Source organism: Ornithorhynchus anatinus, chromosome 3 (assembly GCF_004115215.2).
Source record: "Ornithorhynchus anatinus isolate Pmale09 chromosome 3, mOrnAna1.pri.v4, whole genome shotgun sequence".
NCBI classification, from domain to species: Eukaryota; Metazoa; Chordata; class Mammalia; order Monotremata; family Ornithorhynchidae; genus Ornithorhynchus; species Ornithorhynchus anatinus.
In genome coordinates, this window is record NC_041730.1 from 63,994,955 (window position 1) to 64,007,589 (window position 12,635).

Genomic DNA, 12,635 nt, shown 5'->3' on the forward strand with positions numbered 1-12,635 from the left:
GGTTCCATCCTTCTACATTCATCCTTCTACATGGCCTTCACCTGAAAAGATGGAGGCTAACCAGAATTTCCACAATGTAATCGGGTTGTACCCAGTCGTCTGTATGTCCATGTAGTAGTCCCGCCCTTTCCTCAGAGAACTTTCCAAGGCTCAAGTGTATTTCCTCCAGGAGGTCTTCCCTGACTAGGCCTTCTTTTCCTTTTCTTCAGCTCCCTTCTGCATCACCCTGACTTGCTCCCTTTATTCATCCCCCCTGCCCAGCCCCATAGCACTTAATAATAATGTTGGTATTTGTTAAGCGCTTACTATGTGCGGAGCACTGTTCTAAGCGCTGGGGTGGATACAGGGTAATCGGGTCATCCCACGTGAGGCTCACAGTCTTAATCCCCATTTTACAGATGAGGTCACTGAGGCACAGAGAAGTGAAGTGACTTGCCCACAGTCACACAGCTGACAAGTGGCAGAGCTGGGATTCGAACTCATGACCTCTGACTCCCAAGCCCGGGCTCTTTCCACTGAGCCATGCTGCTTCTCTTATTTATTTATATTAATGTCTGTCACCTCCTCTAGCATGTAAACCCAGTATGGGCAGGGAATGTGTCTATTATATTGTACCCTCCGAAGCGCTTAGTACCGTGCTCAATAAATGCTATTGACTAAGTGACTCCGGCAGTATTCTCGGGCCCTAAAGTCTCCAAACCTCGGGGTAACAGGATTGTACTCCCTCCACAAACAAAAAGCTGGCATCCCAGCCAAGGAGCTGATTCATGGGCACAAATACAATGGCTTTCAGCCTGATGACTCTTTCTTTAGGCTATATAAGGAAAACAAGAACATTTGTGGAGAATCTACTTCGGCAAAGCAATGCGCTGAGTGCTTAAGAGAGTTTAGTAACATTTATAGGCATGATTCCTGCCCTAATGAAGCTTTCCATCTAGTCGGGGAGACCGCTGGGTTGGGCTTGGTGTTGCCAGCTGGGATGAGGAATTTACAGATCTGGGGAAAAAGGAACAGTGAATATGTAGACGACTTAATGCTTAAGCAAGTGGGTACGTCGTAGCCGTACGGAAGTATAATGGCTGTGAGCACAAAAAGCCGTAGGGATATTGCCTCACTCTCAGCCTTGCAACACTTATGTACCGATCTTTCATTCATTCAATAGTATTTATTGAGCGCTTACTATGTGCGGACCACTGTACTAAGCGCTTGGGATGAACAAGTCGGCAACAGATAGAGACAGTCCCTGCCGTTTGACGGGCTTACAGTCTAATCGGGGGAGACGGACAGACAAGAACGATGGCACTAAACAGCGTCAAGGGGAAGAACATCTCGTAAAAACAATGGCAACTAAATAGAATCAAGGCGATGCACAATTCATTAACAAAATAAATAGGGTAACGAAAATATATACAGTTGAGCGGACAAGTACAGTGCTGTGGGGATGGGAAGGGAGAGGTGGAGGAGCAGAGGGAAAAGGGGAAAATGAGGCTTTAGCTGCGGAGAGGTAAAGGGGGGATGGCAGAGAGAGTAGAGGGGGAAGAGGAGCTCAGTCTGGGAAGGCCTCTTGGAGGAGGTGATTTTTAAGTAAGGTTTTGAAGAGGGAAAGAGAATCAGTTTGGCGGAGGTGAGGAGGGAGGGCGTTCCAGGACCGCGGGAGGACGTGACCCAGGGGTCGACGGTGAGATAGGCGAGACCGAGGGACGGCGAGGAGGTGGGCGGCAGAGGAGCGGAGCGTGCGGGGTGGGCGGTAGAAAGAGAGAAGGGAGGAGAGGTAGGAAGGGGCAAGGTGATGGAGAGCCTCGAAGCCTAGAGTGAGGAGTTTTTGTTTGGAGCGGAGGTCGATAGGCAACCACTGGAGTTGTTTAAGAAGGGGAGTGACATGCCCAGATCGTTTCTGCGGGAAGATGAGCCGGGCAGCGGAGTGAAGAATAGACCGGAGCGGGGCGAGAGAGGAGGAAGGGAGGTCAGAGAGAAGGCCGACACGGTAGTCTAGCCGGGATATAACGAGAGCCCGTAATAGTAAGGTAGCCGTTTGGGTGGAGAGGAAAGGGCGGATCTTGGCGATATTGTAGAGGTGAAACCGGCAGGTCTTGGTAACGGATAGGATGTGTGGGGTGAACGAGAGGGACGAGTCAAGGATGACACCGAGATTGCGGGCCTGCGGGACGGGAAGGATGGTCGTGCCATCCACGGTGATGGAGAAGTCTGGGAGCGGACCGGGCTTGGGAGGGAAGATGAGGAGCTCAGTCTTGCTCATGTTGAGTTTTAGGTGGCGGGCCAACATCCAGGTGGAGACGTCCCGGAGGCGGGAGGAGATGCGAGCCTGAAGGGAGGGGGAGAGGACAGGGGCGGAGATGTAGATCTGCGTGTCATCTGCGTAGAGATGGTAGTCGAAGCCGTGAGAGCGGATGAGTTCACCGAGGGAGTGAGTGTAAATGGAGAACAGAAGAGGGCCAAGAACTGACCCTTGAGGAACTCCAACAGTTAAAGGATGGGAGGGGGAGGAGGCTCCGGCGTAGGAGACCGAGAATGATCGGCCAGAGAGGTAAGAGGAGAACCAGGAGAGGACAGAGTCCGTGAAGCCAAGGTGAGATAAGGTACGGAGGAGGAGGGGATGGTCGACAGTGTCAAAGGCAGCAGAGAGGTCAAGGAGGATCAGAATGGAGTAGGAGCCATTGGATTTGGCAAGAAGGAGGTCATGGGTGACCTTAGAGAGAGCAGTCTCGGTAGAGTGGAGGGGACGGAAGCCAGATCGGAGGGGGTCTAGGAGAGAATGGGAGTTAAGGAATTCTAGGCATAGATTATAGACGACTCGTTCTAAGATTTTGGAAAGGAAGGGTAGTAGGGAGATAGGACGATAACTGGAGGGGGAAGTGGGGTCAAGAGCGGGTTTTTTTAGGATGGGGGAGACGTGGGCATGTTTGAAGGCAGAGGGGAAGGAGCCCTTGGAGATTGAGTGGTTAAAAATAGAAGTTAAGGAAGGGAGGAGGGCAGGGGCGATGGTTTTAAGAAGGTGAGAGGGAATGGGGTCCGAGACGCAGGTGGAGGGGGTGGCACTTGCGAGGAGGGAGGAGATCTCCTCTGAGGATACTGCAGGGAAGGATGGGAAAGTAGGGGAGGGGGTTGTTGGGGGGGAGGGGAGAGGCGGAGGGGTGACTTTGGGGAGCTCAGACCTGATCGTGTTGATTTTCGTGAGGAAATAGGTGGCCAGATCATTAGGGGTGAGAGATGGGGGAGGGGGAGGAACAGGGGGCCTAAGGAGAGAGTTAAAGGTCCGGAACAATCGGCGGGGGTGACGGGCATGGGTGTCGATGAGGGAGGAGAAGAAGCTTTGCCTGGCGGAGGAGAGGGCAGAGTTAAGGCAGGAAAGGATAAATAAATTATATCTTATAAATTAGTCATTTACAATCTCCTTGTAGACTGTAAGCTCACTGTGGGCAGAGAATGTTGGGGAAGCAGCATGGCCAAGTGGTTAAAGCATGGGCTTGGGAAACAGGACCCGGATTCTAATTCTGGCTCTGCCACTTGCCTGCTATGTGACCTTGGGCAATTCACTTAATTTCTTGGTCTTCAACTGTAAAATGGGGGTGAAATACCTGTTCTCTCTCCTATTTAGACTATGAGCCCTGTGTGGGACAGGGACTATGTCTGACCTGATTATCTTTTATGTACTTCAGCATTTAGAACAGTACTTGACACGGTGTAAGTGCCTAACAAATACAATAAAAAAGTCTACCAACTCTGTTGAATTGTACTCTCCTAAGCGCTTAGAACAGTGCTCTGCACACAGTAAGTGCTCAATAAATACCAAACATTGATTGATTACCACTGATAGTTTTCTTGCTATGTACTAATAATAATTGATAATAACTGTGGCATTTGTTAAAGGCTTACTATGTGCCTGCCAAGCACTGTTCTAAGCACTGGGGTAAATACAAGGTAATAAGGTTGGATCCAGTCCCTGTCCCACATGAGGCTCACACTCTTAACCCCCATTTTACAGATGGGGTAACTCATGCAAAGAGAAGTTAAGTGACTTCCCGAAGGTCACACAGCAGACGAGTGGCGGAGTCGGGATTAGAACCCACATCCTCTGACTCCCAAGCCCATGCCCTTTCCAGGCACTGTATTGAGTGCTGGGGTAGATACAAGATAATTAGGTTGGACACAGTCCACGTCCCATTGGGGGAGCACAGTCTTCATACCGTTTACCCAGATGAGGTAACTGAAGCATACAGAAGTGAAGTGACTTGCCCAAGGTCACACAGCAGACAAGTGGTAGAGTTGGGATTAGAATCAATCATATTTATTGGGTGCTTACTTTGTGTGGAGCACTATACTAAGCACGTGGAAGAGCATAATACAACAATTAACAGTCACATTCCCTGCCCACAACGAGCTTAAAGTCTAGAGAGACTCACGTTCTTCTGACTCCCAGGACTGTGCTATATCCAATAAGCCGTAATGCTTCTCTGATCAGTTACTGCATGCAGAGCACTGTAGTAAGTGCTTGGGAGAAGCAGCGTGGCTCAGTGGAAAGAGACCGGGCTTGGGAGTCAGAGGTCATGGGTTCGAATGCCGGCTCTGCCACTTGTCAGCTGGGTGACTGTGGGCAAGTCACTTAACTTCTCTGTGCCTCAGTTCCCTCATCTGAAAATGGGGATTAACTGTGAGCCTCACGTAGGACAACCTGATTACTCTGTATCTCCCCCAGCACTTAGAACAGGGCTCTGCACATAGTAAGCGCTTAAATACCAACGTTATTATTATTATACAATATGAAAGTTGGTAGACACGTTCCCCACCCACAAAGTTTACCTGTCTTAGAACTTACATTCCTTGAAGAAGCAGAAAGCATTCTCTGTCAGATAATTGGATTTCTCCTTGCAATATTTGGAATTTTCTTCTGCAGTGTGATATTTTAAAAATGGTCTTCACCAGTTGCTGGTATTTTCATTGACAACTTCACTCTAGCCTTTCAGAGGGAAACGTCATGAATGATGAATTTGCGTATTCTCTCCGGCGTCTGCAGCTTCCCAGAGGTGTTCCGTCACCTGAATAATCAACTGTTGGCTCTATTTTTTTGGTGCCGAAGTACCCCTCCCCAAATCAGCTCTCCAAAGAAGTTACGATGCTGTACCATCAAATATTGAAAAAGTGTGCAATCATTTCCTTCCTTTTAGCTTCTGGGATGGAAGCCAAGCGTCATAGGGATCACTTCTGAAGGCGATTCAGAATTGAATCAGGAAATGGAGATCAGACATTATGGCTGCCTGCCGAAACCAAGGGATGATTTTTCGGTCAGTGCCTCTAAGGCATATTTTGACAGGAATTTGGAAAACTACTTGCCTCACATTCAGTTTCTCACAGACTTGCTTTTCTCAGAGATCTTTCTTCATCTGTTAGTGTGCACACCTCCGGGAGGAAGAGATTAGGGGAGAGGGAGAGGGCCTGTCATTCTCCCCATTTTAAAGAGGCCTGGAGAGGTGAAACTACCCACCTGCTGCTACCCAGTGGGTTAATGGTGAGGCCGGCATGAAAACTTGGGTATTGAGACCCTCAGCCTCCTTCTCTCTCCGCTTCCAACTCTTCTAGGGTCTGGCCACCAAACACTTGGTTTCCTGGTTGTGGTGATTTCCACTTGATTTCTCAGTATAAGAAAATTCCAATAAATGGCAGGAAGGGTCCAAGTGAGGCAGAGTAGGTCTGGGAAAAGGTAATGCCCAGCATGTATAGGAGAAATTGCACAGAGGGAGACTTAATAATGGGAAGTAGCGTGACCTAGTGGAAAGAGCACGGGTCTGGGGGCCAGAGGACCCGGGTTCTAATCCCAGATTCACCACCTGCCTTCTGTGTCACCCTGGTCAAGTCATATAACTTCTCTGTGCCTCAGCTTCCTCATCTGTGAAATGGGGACTCAATAACTGTTCTGCCTCCTGCTTAGGCTGTAAACCCCAAGCAGGACAGGGACTGTGTCCAACCTGATTATCCTGTATTTACCCTAGCTCTTAGAACATAGCTCCATGCCCAGTCTAATGTGCCCTTAATAGCTGTGGTATTTTTTAAGTGCTTACTATGTGCCGAGCATTGTTCTAAGGTTCTGAGGGGAATTACCAGATGACCGAAGGTGTCGCCATCACAGTTTAATGAGGGAAGGCAAACCCAAACACGTAAGCATACTGTTGGTCTTAAAAGGCAGTTCAGGGCCAGAGAAATGTCATTAGCGAAGTACAAAGGAGAAGGCTGTCGGGAGGAAAATGGGGAGGAGTGCTGGGCATTAGGTAGGCAGTGGCTGTGACCCCAAGCTCCCCTACGGGACTTAATGTAAAATATAGTGAACCTCGAGCGCCTCAGAGCCCAGACTGCTTGTAACACAGCTTTGTGGGTCAGTAGTCTGAAATCCAATCCCATCTAAAGGAAGTCTGGCTGTGGAATAGGGCAGGGCGGAGCTTCTTCAGAGTAGAAAATACTGTACAACCTAAAGCCCAGAGCCTGCCTTTTGGAAAGCAGTGTGGCTTAGTGGACAGAGAAGGACCTGGGTTCTAATCCTGGCTATGCCACTTGTTTGCTATCTGACCTTGGGCCAGTCATTTCATTTCTCTGTGTCTGCTACCCCATCAGTAAAATGGGGATTAAGACTGTGAGCCCCATGCAGTCCGGGGACCATAGGTGGGCAGGAGACCATTCATTGCGGTATTTATTGAGTGCTTACTGTGTGTAAAGCACTGTACTAAGTGCTTGGGAGAATACAGTACAATAATAGACGCATTCCCTGCCCACATCGAGCTTACAGTCTAGAGATGGAAAAAGAAACGCTAAAGCATTAAAACAGCATAAAGGACAGGGAAAAAGACGCAATACACAAAATAAAAAAAGTCGGTGGGGAGCTATAGTCAGAGGAGCAGAATTTCTCCTCACGACTCAGCCCACAGCAACGGCTCCATGAGCCTTCCCAGGTTTCTGTGAGGCCTCCTCGTGCTGCGGGTTCCCACCGGGGCAGTAATAATAATAATAATGTTGGTATTTGTTAAGCGCTTACTATGTGCAGAGCACTGTTAGAGTGCTAGAGTTATGTGCAGAGCACTTAGAACAGTGCTCGGCACATAGTAAGCGCTTAACAAATACCAACATTATTATTATTATTATTATTATCACTGTTCTAAGTGCTGGGGTAGATACAGGGTAATCAGGTTGTCCCACGTGAGGCTCACAGTTAATCCCCATTTTACAGATGAGGGAACTGAGGCACAGAGAAGTTGAGTGACTTGCCCACCGTCACACAGCTGACAAGTGGCAGAGCTGGGATTCGAACCCATGAACTCTGACTCCCAAGCCTGGGCTCTTTCCACTGAGCCACGCTTGTTCTCTAAAGTAGAAAGCAGGACTGGATGGGATTTCCTCCACGGTAGAGAAGGAAGCTGGTGACAGTGGGGAGGGAAAGGCAGTTATCAGTGGCAGGGGGCTGAGGGTGCAGTTACCAAGATGTTTTGCTTGGCCGGAGGTGAAGAGGGGCTGAAGAGGCACAGCAGTCAGTAGTTTTGTACCCAACCCGGTACACACAAAACATATTGGGAACAAACAGAGAGTTGCTTAGCTTTGTCGGGGGCAGCCAAGGGCACGCAGGAAGTGCATTTCACTCAATAGTGATGGAAGAGAGGGGCTGAGGGGGCACAGCAGCGGCTCTTATTCCTGGAGCACAGAGCACCTCCTTGGGTGAGCAGAGAACTTCCCAGCCGCAATGCCGCAGTTGCTGGGGGTTGAGGGCGTGCAGAGAGGCAAGGTTACAATTACCAGATGCTCCTCTCGGCTTATTAGTAACTGCTAATTAAATGCTATCGATCGATCACACGGTTTGACCAGTGATCCTGCTGCCACATTCCGGCTCGATACTGGCCCGGGTGGACCACTGGTGTGACCTGAAATTGTCTTTATATCATTATACCACCTGCAAATAGCTGAGTCAGTGATGTGGTAGTCAGAGTTATCTATGTGGTCATTAACGCCTAAAAACAGTCACGAGCTCAGGCCGTGTGCGTGGACTTGTTCTACGTTAAGCGGACTTGTCAAGAAAGGGGGAAAACACCACACCTGACAATTAGAAAAGCGTGCTAAATCTGCCCCGTCACCCAGACGGACAACACTGCTGCTCTGAAGAGTCTTGAAAATGGCTGCTTTGTTGGTAGAGGGCCTAAAGGAGGCCTGTGTGTTCCTTAGGAGTTTCCTCTTTCTTGCTTCCCTGTCCCAGTTGAGTTTGTGGAATAGAGAATAGAGAAAGAGGAAGCCCAAGGAAATTTGCACTAGGCGTACCCTGACTTAGGATGACTCAGTTAACAGACAGAGGCCGTGGCCTGATTGCAAAGCCAGATCTCTAGACTGTGAACTCGTTAAGGGCAGGGAACACGTCTCCTAATTTTGTTGTTTTGCCCTCTCCCAAATGAGCATGGGCCTGGGAGTCGGAGGTCCTGCGTTCTAATTCCAGCTCTGCCACTTGTCTTCTCTGTGACCTTGGACCAGTCACTTGACTTTTCTGTGTTTCAGGGACCTCATCTGTAAAATGGTGATTAAATCCTACTCCTTCCTACTGAGACTGTACACCCATGTAGTACAGGGAGAGTGTCCAATCCGCTTAACTTTTATCTGTTACAATGCTTAGAACAGTGTTTGGCGCATAGTAAGCACTTAACAATTTCCATTATTATCATTACTATAGTGCTCTGCACATAGTAAGGGTTTAATAAATACCATTGATGATATCTCTATGGCTTTCTGAGCTTGTGGGGTGGACAGGTATTTTAGTAGAGAAGACTCTACTGGGAGAAGTAGCACAGCTTAGTGGATAGAGCATGGGCCTGGGAGTCAGAAGGACCTGGGTTCTAACCCTGGCTTTGCCACTTGTCTGCTGTGTGACCTTAGGCAAGTCACGTAATTTCTCTGTGCCTCAGTTACTTCATCTGTAAAATGGGTATTAAGGCCGGGAGCCCCATGAGGAGCCCGGACTGATTAGCTACCACAGCGATTAGAACAGTGCCTGGCACATAGTAAGTGCTTAACGAACACCATTTTTAAAAAAAAAAAGACTTGTTAGCTATTAGAAGTCTTAGATTCTCAGGTCCCCAGACCAGATCTCCACCCAGAGTCCACACTGTCTCTGAGAATGGAGTTTTGGGGGTTTGTTTGGGGGTGAAGTGGTGCCATTTCACGTATTCCTGGAGCTGGCATCGTCTGATTCTCTGAGCAGATACAAAGCTAGTATACAAATACAGTGGGCAAAGAAAAGCTTAGGTGCCCTGAGTCCCCATTCTCTCCCTGCCAGTCTGACACCATTTTTCAAGACCCTGCTGCAGTAAGCTTGACCTTCCCCCACAAGGAGGATAGTGGGTAGCCCCCGCTTCCCCCCCGCCTCCATCTGTCAGCTTCCTGGATTGAATTGCGGAAACCAGGGAGGGCACAGCTGTGGCAACTTACCCCTAGCGCTCTGGACCCCATTACCACCCTCCTCCTTGAAGACAGTTTTTATCATAAAGAAAATTGATGTGTGGAAATCTTTTTTTTTTATATGCCACTGTCATGTTGGAATTATGGTGGCTGTGCTAGGTGTGTTGTTTAGCTATTTAATCAAAAATTCTGTCTCCTTCCCCACCATCTCCTCCAAGAGGCATTCCCTGGACTAACTCCCCACCTTCAGTTAGTCACTTGGGCGCTTACTGTGTGCAGAGCACTGTGCTTGTGGGAGTACAATATAATAAAGTTGGTAGACCTAAAGTTAATAATAATGTTGGTATTTGTTAAGCGCTTACTATGAGCAGAGCACTGTTCTAAGCGCTGGGGGAGATAGAGTGATCAGGTTGTCCCACATGAGGCTCACAGTTGATCCCCATTTTACAGATGAGGTAACTGAGGCACAGAGAAGTGAAGTGACTCGCCCACAGTCACACAGCTGACAAGTGCAGAGCCGGGATTCGAACCCATGAGTTCTGACTCCCAAGCCCGGGCTCTTTCCACTGAGCCACGCTGCTTCCCAAGTTGGTAGACCTTTCCCTGCCCACAATGAGCTTACAGTCCAGAGAGGGAGATAGTCATTAATATAAATAAATAAAATTTCAGATATGCACAGAAGTGCTATTAGGCTGGGAGTGGAGATGGATAAAGGGAGCAAGTCAGGGTGATGCAGAGGGGAGTGGAAGAAAAGGAAAAGAGGGTTTGGGGAAGGCCTCTTGGAGAAGATGTACCTTCAGGAAGGCTTTAAGATGGGGAGAGTAATTGTCTATCAGATGTGAAGGGGGAAAGCTTTCCAGACCAGAGGCGGGACATGGGCGAGAAGTCAGTGGGGATATAGAGAAGGTCAGGGTACAGTGAGAAGGTTAGCATTAGAGGAACAAAATGTGTGGGCTAGGTAGTGGTAAAATAGGTGAGGTAGGAGGGGGCAAGGTGATTGAGTGATTTAAAGCTGTTGGTACTTTCCTGGGCATGCCACCCCCTCAAGACCCTTAACATTTGTAGGTGTATCTGTTGACCTAAGAGTAATATTTAGATTGTTGCTTGCCGTTTTTCCCATTCGCATCTGCTGTCTTATGCTTTTATCTATGGTATATTTGGCAAATATTGTCTACATCTCTCCAAGTAGAATTTCAACTTCATGAGATCAGGACCTCAGGGACCTTTCTATTATAAGTATACCAGGCATCCTGTACAGTGCTCAGCTGTGTGCTTCACATCTTTAAACTTTTGTCTCTGTTGGGGTCTTCTTCAATCAGTTCTTATAAATTATTTTGCTTTTTTTTAGTTTTTTGCACAAGTTCTTAATCCCGATATCTTAGTTGGTGGTGGAGAGATCATAACTTCTTCATTCATTCATTCAATAGTATTTATTGAGCGCTTACTATGTGCAGAGCACCGTGCTAAGCACTCGGAATGTACAATTCCGGAGAAGAAGAACTCGGAGAAGCAGCGTGGCTCAGTGGAAAGAGCACGGGCTTTGGAGTCAGGGCTCATGAGTTCGAATCCCGGCTCTGCCACTTGTCGGCTGTGTGACTGTGGGCAAGTCACTTAACTTCTCCGTGCCTCAGTTCCCTCATCTGTAAAATGGGGATTAAGACTGTGAGCCCCACGTGGGACAACCTGATTCCCCTATGTCTACCCCAGTGCTTAGAACAGTGCTCGGCACATAGTAAGCGCTTAACAAATACCAACATTATTACAATTCGGCAACAGATAGAGACAATCCCTGCCAGTGACGGACTCACAAGTCTAACCGGGGGAGACAGACAGCAGAGCAAAACAGAACAAAACAAAAGCAAGACAGCATTATCACGATAAATAGAATCAAGGGGATGTGCACCTCATTAACAAATACGGTAATAAATAATAGATACAAATGAGCACAGTGCTGAGGGGAGGGGAAGAGGGAAAGGGGAGGAGCAGAGGGAGGGGAGGGGAGAGCGAGCAGAGGGTATCTTGCCCTGATGCGTCAGGCTGTTGAGGTGTATTGACAGAGGTGTTGTAGCGGCTGTATCCTGGGGTTGTATGTATCTTGGAATGCCTGTAACCTGGGTGGGTGAAGGCAGCAAACGGCAAGAGTTTGTTCTCTGTGAAGTGGTTGTCCCCTGGGGTACGGCAGCGGATGTTAAGGGCGTGGGTGTATGCGGCACGGGCTGGCCGTTACCTGGAGCATGTCCGTACGGTCCTGGTTAGGCTTCAGAGGGGCCTGGGGTGACCTGGTTCAAACCGGAGATGATGGTTTCTTTTTCTCCCGCCTCAGCTAGGCCAATTCTGGCTTTCCCAGGTTTTTCTAGCACCTCCATATCCTCTATCCCTAGATCAACCAGAGTTGAATTGCAGGTATCCTGCTGAGAATAGGCTGCGGTTCAGGGGAATCAAGACTTTGTTGCATCGTCTCTGCCTGTAGCCTTTTGGAGATTTTCAGCAGTTGAAGAAGACGATTGGGCCCTTCAGTTCGTAGGCAAGCATATGGACTTAATATATCCCCAGACACTAACCCATGTTGTAATAACCTTGGTAGCTTTCTCTCTTACTATTCTCTTCATTCCTTACATACTTTTATAATTGTTCCGTTTCTTCACTGCTTCCTTCTCTACTATAATTTCTCAAGCTACCAACTGTTCCGTCTCATTTTGACTTTCTTGCACTTCTGGTGCTGATCAGACCAGGATTTTTTCCACCCAAAACTGGAACTCACCCCAGTGCTGCTCTTTTTAGTCAGTGGATCAGTTCCCATTTGGAATTAGTGGGAGGGAGGAAATAGGAAGAAATGGGGAGGACATGATTACGAACTCCTGTCGTTCATTCCTTTGGGGGAAAATAAGGAGAATAAATAAGGCCTCAAAGGAATGAAGCCAGAACTTTGCAAATGGTGCATGAGGACGCTGCTGGAATTCCAAGCTGCGGCTTGATCTCTAACAGTCATCATCTTCCTTTCCTTCCCCTGGACAGGGTCAACTTTCCACCTCAACCGTTTCTTGAGGGACAGTAGGGAGCTGAATGGTTTGCAAAGCCCTGTGGCAAGAACTTCTCAGTTCGTTTTTGACTGGAAGTGTGAAGGCAGGCTGACAAGGGGTCAGAGTAAGTGCGTAACAGAGAAGCAGCATGGCTTAGTGGATGGAGCACAGTCCCACGAG

The 12,635-nt window shown here is 48.3% G+C and overlaps 1 protein-coding gene and 1 long non-coding RNA gene across 4 annotated transcripts in view; one reads left to right on the plus strand and one right to left on the minus strand.

The window, feature by feature from the left end:
* Positions 1–5,171, minus strand: part of LOC114810068 — a 29,577-nt gene extending 24,406 nt beyond the window's left edge. Inside the window, exon 1 of the long non-coding RNA XR_003757797.2 lies at positions 4,835–5,171. This is a non-coding gene — a long non-coding RNA (uncharacterized LOC114810068). The remainder of the gene's footprint in view (positions 1–4,834) is intronic.
* The window catches only part of CTIF (cap binding complex dependent translation initiation factor), a 402,154-nt gene that overhangs the window by 102,615 nt on the left and 286,904 nt on the right, over positions 1–12,635 (plus strand). The gene's annotated exons all lie outside the window — the stretch shown is intronic.